An 8872-nucleotide genomic window follows, 5' to 3' on the forward strand; every position below is an offset into this window, starting at 1 on the left:
ATTAAAGATGTGCCCAGCTTATTTTGTGTATGTTAAGAGAGGTGACACATGACTGTTTTCTTAGTAATGCTACACTCTCTGGAGATAGAATGCTCTCCATAGCCCCATGTAAACCTGTCTGTACCCGCAGTTTCTCTAGAAACAGAGCTACCGCAGCCAAGCTTCTGCCAGGCAGAAGCGGGTGGGAGGGTGATAAGTTAGGATTCAATTCTCACATATGCTGTGAGCTTAGATTTTGAGATCTGACTTCATCAGTGCACATGACTCACACATGTCCCCAGGACACCTAGGATTTGTGTATTTGGAGCATTTTAGAATGCGTAGAACGTCAACCACAAGTATCACACATTGGATTCTCTTTTGAACTGCTCAATGCAACAAATGCCTAACACAGTACAGAGATACTACACATATTCACACACACGTAGAGGAACACTACATGCTTACTATTCATAGAACACAGTACACAATACAACACACATACCACACAAACCTAAACGGAGAGATACACCGCACAATACTATGCATACGACCCAGTGCACAAATGCCTTATACACTCATACTACACACAGAGAAAAACACTACACACATAAACAATACACATATGCTACACATTTATGCAAACTCTATACACATACTATATATACAACATAGTACGCAAATATTACACACAGAAACACTATGCAAACATAAGTAATATACACATACTACACATAGAAAGAACTACTACACAAACACTACACACATAGAAATGTGACACACATAAGATACATACAGCATAATACATGGATACTATTACATACTCACAGAAGCACTAAATACATACCACACACAGACATATTGCACTGCGATACAATACACAGATATAATAGACAAACAATTATACTCCATATACCACATATGTGATATGTTACATACATATCACATTAACACTATACATAAACCCAGTACACACATACTGTATACGAAAAAACATTACACACTACTATTCATACACAAACCACATGTAAATGCACACCTCACACACATATACATACAACACACATGAATAGTACAAACCTTCCTCACACATAGTACAAACACCACCACCCACAAACCAAACCTATACCTCTCTAGCCTGTAATGATAAGTGTGCACAATTTGCACACACCACCTACCGGACACACTTGCAGTCCAGCGTACCACACTTACCCTTCCCTCCACCACTGCCATGCTACAACAATCACGGACAGCTCGCCCCACAGTCCACACCTTCTCTTTCCCCGTGTCTCTGTGAGTAATGCCCACTGCACACTCTTTCCTAAAAATATGTTCTTTTTCTCCCTTGTAAAAAGCCTCTAAAGACAAGCAAATTCTTCTAACAAATTTCTCACATTGGGAAATTCTCTGCCAGGGAAGGACCGCTAAAGCCTTCTGGAGAATTAAAAGTTCGTTTCACTTGGCACATAATAAAAATCGCACTGACCTGATTAAGACAGAACAGCCCTTCCTCCTCCCTGGAAGACTTTCCACTCAACTTTAGAGGTGAATTTTTCTACCTGCTGGTAAATCCTATATCGAATTCTTGACCTCATCATGTTAAGAGTAATGTTTAATTTTTAACTTTTCTTTTACCCTAACCTTGCATCTTCTAAGGAGAAACATGAGTCTTGAGATCATCCACTGGACTAGAACTTTCTGGGAATTAATCAGCAATTTCAGGATTTAATAAACAGATCCCATAGTCTCCAAAATACCCAGAAGGGAGCATGCCTTCCAAAAGTGTTCACAAGATGTCTCAATTGAGGAGGACTTTGGAATTCCATGGATTGTCCCAGAAGAGCTGTGGCTTCACGGATGTTTTATTAACTTTATTATCCTCCCCCCCCCCCGCCTTCTTACTTCCCTCCTTTTCCTGCTCTTTCCTTCTCTTCCCTTTCTACCGCTACTCACATTCTCCCCCTTCCCCTCCCCTCCCTCCCTCTCACTCTCCTTCTCTTTCCTTTCCCCCTTCTCAGCACCTTATCTCTTTTCCCTCCTCTCCCCCTCCTTCCTTCTTCCACACTCCTCAGAGGTCATACCTGTCTGACATTTGACATGCTCAGAAAGCTGTGCATTTTCTTATGTCCTGCCTCTCAAAGCTGTGACTTGTTTTCTGGCTTCTCCTGGTGTTCAGCTCCTGGCTCTTCTGAAACATTTGGGCTGAAACTCTTTGAACATAATATGCTGATCAGTTAGGGACATCTAAGCCCTGATTCAGAAATTTTTCACTGTTGATAATTTGTTAACATACTTAAACATTTAAATTTTTATTATACTCTTTTCAATGTCCATCAATACTTTTCATGTATCAGCTGCTCCATGACTTAAACCCAATTCCTACCCCCCCCCCCCAAATAACTCTGAAGCCAAATGTGGTGCAAGTCTGTGAACTCTGTACTTGAGGCAGAGGCAAGAGGATCATGAGTTCGAAGCCAGTCTGGGCTACCTAACAAGTGACAGACAAGCCCTACATGCACAATGAGACCCTCTATATCAGAAAGGGGAAGAGAAGGGAGAGAAGGAAGGGAAGGGAAGGGAGGGGAAAGTCAAATGTAGAAAACGCTTTGCCCTGGAGCCTTGTCTTGTTACTCAGTTGGGGTTATGATTCTAGGAGGTATTGATGCTCCGTGTGACACAGCAAATCTGTCCTCTCTGCTTGATACTACATCTTGCAATTTCTGGTACCTTCCAGAAAAAGGGACTTTTTAATGATTGAAAGCTCCAAGTTAGCAGTTGTTCAATGTCCACATTTTGAATAAACAGCACTCCCACATGGCGTCAATCCCCACGTTCTAGGTACAGATTACATAAGAAGAAGCTGGTTTTCTGTTTGCTGCTTCCACTTTCTATTGCATCGCGAGGCTCTGACGCCACTGAGCTCCATGTTTAGCTTATTAATCTTTTACTTTCCCAGTTTATCATGGAAAGTTTCAAACCCAGAAAAGAAATAGAACAGTCCGATGTAACCATGGACATATTAACTAGCTTCTAGCATTTGAATTTCTCTGTCCAATAGTTGTTTCTGTAGTATTCTAAAGCAACAATCAGATATCATGCAATTTCTTCTACAAAAACAAAATGAAACAAAAAAAAACAAATAAAAAGAAAGAAACCTCAGCAAAGAAACTTAACTCATCAGAAAAATCTACAACATAGATAACAAGCCACCAGCACTAGTAAATAAACAAAATCCTTTAAATGTCCTCATTTACTTCAGAACTATCCCCTTTATATTTGATTGATTTTTGTTTGATTTGGGGTCTCATGAAGTCCAGACTGGCTTGGAAGTCATGCTGTAGTCAAGGGTGGACTGGAATTCCTCCTGCCTCTATTGACCAACTGCAGGGATTTCAGACATGTGCCCCTGTCAGCTTAGCTGGGCTCTGTGAATGGTGGCCAAGTACTCTACAGCCCCAGTCAAAAGGTCATTTTTTTTTTAATTTAAATTGTGTGTTTGTGTGTGTGTGTGTGTGTGTGTGTGTGTGTGTGTGTGCGCGCGCACGCGCGCACCAGTGTATATGAGTAAGGGTACTCTCAGAATCCAGAGAAGGTATAAAATCCCTTGGAGCTAGAGTTACTGGTAATTGTCAGCTTCTTGACATTGGTACTGGAAACTGAACCTGAGTTCTCTAGAAGAGCAGAAAGCATTCTTGATCCCCAAACCATCTTTCCAGCTCTTGGATGGCATTATTTCTTGACCATCACCTGAGAACTTGCTACCTTAATGAGATAGCTCATTAGTTTAAACAATTCCCTCCCAGTACCACATGCATCCCGATGGTAAGAAGTTCATGTTAAATCTGGAAATTTTGGTGCATGCTTATAAATCCTGGCACTTGAGAGGTTAGGACAGGGGATCATGAATTTGAGGACAACTTGGGCTACATGTGGAGTTTTAGGCTAACTTGTTTTACATATTGAGATCTTATCTAAATAAATATATAAATGAATCATGTAAAAACGGGCTATATATAACCAGGAGTGGAGTTACATGTTTATGATCCTAACACTCAGGAGACTGAGGCAGGGAAGATCATGAACTTGAGCTGAGCTAGGACTACATAGAAAGTTCAAAGGTCCAGAGGCCAGTCTGTGATACACATCAAGATCCAGTATTTCAAAAAATCATTCTGTAAAAGCCGATGACATACTTGGTAATGAAACCACTATTGGCACACCTAGTCAACGGAAGAAGTCCACAGTCTTTACAGACGAGGGGTATCCCGCTCGTTGACTTTCCTAGGCTATATAGGATGAAGAATTTCCTTGGGCCACACATTAAATACAAGCTCACTCACAAAAACTCATAAACAATAAAAATGCCTGTTTATATCTGCCACTATAGAAAGGCAAAATCCTTACACAGTAGCCCCAATAACATAGTAACCCACTAGGATAGTCTTCCAGGATTGATGAGAAGGCTCCACCTTTGTAATCAATTATAAAGTGAACCCTTTTATATAATAAAACTCCATTGTTTTAAATGTCCATTATAAAAGTAAAGAAAAAGCCATGTGGTGGTGGTGTGTGCCTTTGATCCTAGCACTTGGGGGGCAGAGGTAGGTGGATCTCTGTGAGGTCAGCCTGGTCTACAGAGACAAGGTTCAAGCACAGTCAAGGCTATACAGGGAGACCCTGTCTCTAACACTAACCCCTCCCCCCCAATAAAAAGTAAAAGAGAAAAAGGCAACATGAAACGATCGTGCGATTTGATGTTGTATTTGAGATACTCCTGCCTCAGTAGCTGATTTCATGGAAACAGTTGCTGTTTCACTGAGTTCCTCCGGTGTTCAGATATTTTCCTTCTAATTCTACCTGGACCGCGCTTCATTCTTGAAAACAGTTTCTCACCAGTGTAAGCCAAGGGCAGGAAGTTATGACCCAATAAAAGCTGTGACTGTGAAGAGAAGCGCATTCATCTCTGGGAAGAAGGGGCCCATAAGAGTCTAATAAAAGAGGCATGTGGTGATTTGAATGAGAAGAGCCTTTATAGGCTCCTATATTTGAATGCTTAGTCACCAGGGAGTGGAATCATTTAAGGATTAGAAGGATTAGGAGAAGTGTTCTTTTTCGAGGAGTTATATATGGTCTTGTTGAGGACATATGTCATTGGGGTAGGCATTGAAGATTCAAAAGCCCCCATCAGGCCCAGTCTCTCTCTCTCTCTCTCTCTCTCTCTCTCTCTCTCTCTCTCTCCCTCCCTCCCTCTTCCTCTCTCTCCTCTCTCTCCTTCTCTCTCTTCTCTGCGGATCTAGATGTAAGGTATCAGATGCTGCTCCAGCACTAAGCCTGCCCGCTCGCCGCCACACTTCCTGCTATTATGACGGATTAACCCTCTGAACCTGCCCCAGTTAACGCTTTCTTTTACAAGAGACTTCTTGGCCATGGTGTCTCCTCATAGCAATAGAACGGTGACTAATTCAAGACACAGGCAAGGATTTCTTTAGGTGGAATGTCAGACTGCAGCTCAGATTGGGACAGACGGTGTACCATTTAGAAGCTGTCAGGCCACGTTTTTCTGTAGACTGAAAATGGAGTTGCAAGTATAGCAAAATATTGATTGTTTTCCCAAGAATTATGAAATCTGTTTTAATTTAAATGAACTAATAAGGCTTAAAATTACTAAATACGCAATATTGTTTTCATCAGCAAATTTTGCTACAAAGTTCTGTTTTGCTACCATAAATGACTAGATAACATGTAACAAATCCAAATCATAATCTCTCAACATTTGTCCTTGATTTGTCCTTTTTGTTTTGTTTTGTTTTTCAAGACAAGGTTTCTCTGTAGCTTTGGAGCCTGTCCTAAAACTAGCTCTTGTAGACCAGGCTGGCCTCGAACTAACAGAGATCCACCTGCCTCTGCCTCCCGAGTGCTGGGATTAAAGACATACACCATCACCACCCATCTTCATTTATCCATCTTACACGCAAGCGCAAAGAATGTATTGCCATAGTCAACTCACCAACACTTTTAAGAATTCTTGGATTCGATGATGATGTGGCCCTTAGCAAAGTCAGTTTTGATGATAATTTGCCTGATGTTATCCATTTTTATGCCTTCGTGCATACATTATCTTGATAATACTTCATTAAGCATGGGCTTTGGGCATCAATTTCTTTATCTTCTATTAATTTAAAAAGCCCCCTTCTTTTACCTATCATTGCTAAAGTCTGGTTTGTGCCTTTAATATCACACTCAGGATACACAGAGAAATGGATCTCTATGAGTTTGTGTTAGCCTACCCTACAAAGTGACTTCTAGGCCAGCCAGGACTATACAGTGAGTTTCTCAAAAAAAAAACCAACCAAACAAACAAACAAAAAGAAAAAAACAAACACCAAAAAAAACCAACAGTAACCTGTATTTATAAAGAAGAAATAAAATGAATTTTAACATATCCTTTTATTGCTCATATAAATTCCTTGCTTTATATGTGTATTTCCTTAGTGACATTGTATTTCTCATTGATACCTTTAATAAAAACTACTAGTTGAGTTGTTTTTGTGTCATTAGCATGGCCATCTATGGCCACAGCAAAAGATTTAAAATAAGAAACGCAACTCTCCAAGGTTCTTTCACTAGATTTTCCAGTGCCTTTAATTCACCAGATGAGACAGCTAATCTAAAAAGTCGTCCCTCCTTCTCAGTGTGGGTTATATCTGCCACACTGCCCCCTGCATTGTTTCAGAACTTCCCATCAGTAACTGGTTTTGGTATTTTTGCTATTAAATATCCTACCACATAATTAGCCTTAATAACAGAATCTGCTTACATTACAACCTAAAGAAACCTTTTTCTTGAGAAGACAGACCCTCACTCAGCTCTGCTCATTTTCCTGCCAATACAATCCTCGACGGGAACCAGGTTCGGCAGTGTGGTTTTATGCGCAGTGTCTTTTCAGATGGCCGTCCTAGGAAGCTTGCACAAAGCCCATAGACATTAAACACAGTTGTTATTGGCCTCGGCGTGTTAATCAGAGTGATTATTTGCCTCAACAGAAATGCAGTTGTCTTCCTTTGTCTGATAATGTCGCCCTTGGGGGCATTCTGTTTTCTTTCGAGACTTTGTAGAATCCATGCTGGGATTGATGAATAATAATATGCGTGTGGCTGTGTGTACTTTTATTATGAAAATTAATTGGCAGGGAAAGAGAAAGCAAGGATTGGGCCCTTGGATGTGCGCCAACTGCTGGTGCAGTGTGAAGCAGAGGGTGGCTGGCGAGGCTGGCAGACCGTGCAGAAGGTGCTGGATGAGGTCCGGACACAGCCTCGGGAAGTGACTACGAATCCTTACCTGTCTTCTAAATAAGGCTGAGCTCCACCATGTTCAAGTAGTTGAGTATTATCTTGATGGCTCGGCCCTTTGGGAAGGGTACATGGACTCAAACGATAGAACTTAAAATCTGTCAAAGGTAAATTCATATGAAGACCAGAGAGCGACCGTCACCCTTTGTTACACCCATCCTCAGGAGAGAGAGATGTTCGAGAGAACTCTCCTGTGAGATTCGGGTAGATTTCTCTCTATGTTCTCAACCATCTCTCTATGATCCTCGATTCCCATGGTGAAATAAAAGCTACCATGTGTGCCAGAGAGACAGCAAACTGGTGGGTCTTTGGCCTGTGATAGCCCTTATGCTAATTAGCTAAACTTTTACTTACTGTGACCCAGCAGCATAAGACAACACATTGCTTAGTGCGATATCTGTAACTTCTTTGGAGATTAATAGAAATGTCAACCAAGATTTATAGTATGTTTATTCTGTGCAATTCAAATTTGGCACAATTAATTTCTTACCTCTCATGTAATACTTTGAGGAGGTCATTTAATCTCAAGACCATAATGAAATTAAAATAATAAATGCCAGTTTAGGGCATTGCCATAAAGTTTTAATAAAAGAACAGATATAGTTTGTTGACTTCTAGCAAGTGTTCCTGATCCAAGTAGAACACACCTTCATGGGTGATGTGAGGCAGAAACTTCAAGCACAATTTCTTGGGTTAGATTCCTCAGGACTGAACTCCATCCTTGATGCTCATGGCTGGACCTGGCCAAGCTACTAAACCATTCTTGGAGTGTTAATAATGTTCATTACTGTTATTATTCAAGAACAATCAGTTTTCCCCATTTGAAAGTAAGGATCTATGCCCCAGAGGCAGATGCAAATCTGGAACATTCTAGGGAGGAGGAAACATTGGCTTTACACACTCGGATTTACCGTGAGGCAGGAAAGAGGGGAAAAGTGAGACAAATTCCACAGTGATCATATCCAGGCCACCTTCATGTATTGTTGTCTCCACAGGTCCACAAATCAAGTCATTAACATGCAAATTGCTCCCAGTGGACTGACATACATGATGTAACACCGAGGTGTCATCTAGACCTTCAAACTGTCTGGAAGTTTCCATTTGGTTCTGCTCACCCCCACGGTCAGAACCACACTAACCCATCATGTTACTGTCTTACACATATGCACCCCGAGCAACTTGCCATCTGGGCAACCTCACCCCTGCCTCTTCATTCAGAAAGGCAAAGCAACATCTCACATATATCCAACTTCTTAACACACTAATTGTCACCTCTTTCCTTCACTGACAGGCTCTATAGTTGCATCTGTATTTAGAAAAAAACTATACTCATAAAGCTTGAGAAAAGGAGCAGGGAGAATATGATGTGTTTTGAATTTCAAAGGCAACCAAAATCACTTTGAGAAACCTCACTGCAAGGCAAGTATGAAGGTGTCCTCTTTTAATCCCAGCATTTTGGAGATGGAGTCAGGGGGATCAGAAACCCAAAATTATCCACAGTTCTATAGAAAATTCAAGGTCCTGATGCCCCCAATCTCAACAAA

Source organism: Microtus oregoni, unplaced genomic scaffold, assembly GCF_018167655.1.
Source record: "Microtus oregoni isolate MIOR12 unplaced genomic scaffold, Mior012 000042F_ref0000377, whole genome shotgun sequence".
Lineage (NCBI taxonomy): Eukaryota > Metazoa > Chordata > Mammalia > Rodentia > Cricetidae > Microtus > Microtus oregoni.